The sequence below is a fragment of the Penaeus monodon genome, chromosome 22, assembly GCF_015228065.2.
Source record: "Penaeus monodon isolate SGIC_2016 chromosome 22, NSTDA_Pmon_1, whole genome shotgun sequence".
In the NCBI taxonomy this organism is placed as follows: Eukaryota; Metazoa; Arthropoda; class Malacostraca; order Decapoda; family Penaeidae; genus Penaeus; species Penaeus monodon.
In genome coordinates this window covers 38,904,180-38,904,616 of record NC_051407.1, presented here as the reverse complement: position 1 = coordinate 38,904,616, position 437 = coordinate 38,904,180, and the positions used below count along the sequence as shown (strand labels likewise).

At 46.7% G+C, this 437-nt stretch overlaps 1 protein-coding gene across 1 annotated transcript in view; it reads right to left on the bottom strand.

Moving 5' to 3' along the window:
- LOC119587123 (connectin-like) overlaps window positions 1-437 on the bottom strand; it is a gene marked incomplete at both ends in the record, with an annotated part of 4,117 nt that overhangs the window by 1,480 nt on the left and 2,200 nt on the right.

The following is a 437-nucleotide window of genomic DNA, read 5'->3' as shown; positions in this document are numbered from 1 at the left end:
TGCAAGACACTTGGAACCAGAAGCGAATGGAACTGCGAACGTTTTGGAGAAATAATCGGAGGTGCAACAGAATCAACGGTGGTTCAGGAAAGTGATACATCAACGAAACCTACCTCCTCAGGTCAAGCCACGAACGCATGGACCAATCCATCTTAACAAATCCTTCACCCCATCTAATAAAAACAAATACACTAAAGCTTAACTCCTCAAAAAAAAACTAATCCAGAGGACAATCACCGACGTGGATTCCGACGTGTGCGGATGCGTGAGCGCGCTGCGTCACTGATCACCCAAGTTTTACAATAAAGTCGCGACAACGGTTTGGCACACGATCTCGCAGCCGATCTTTGACGTCTGTTCATCTTTTTTTTTTTTGGCACTGACGCGACTTAGAGGGTGATGAGGTGTAGAGGCCAAGGAGACGCTCGTGATGAATC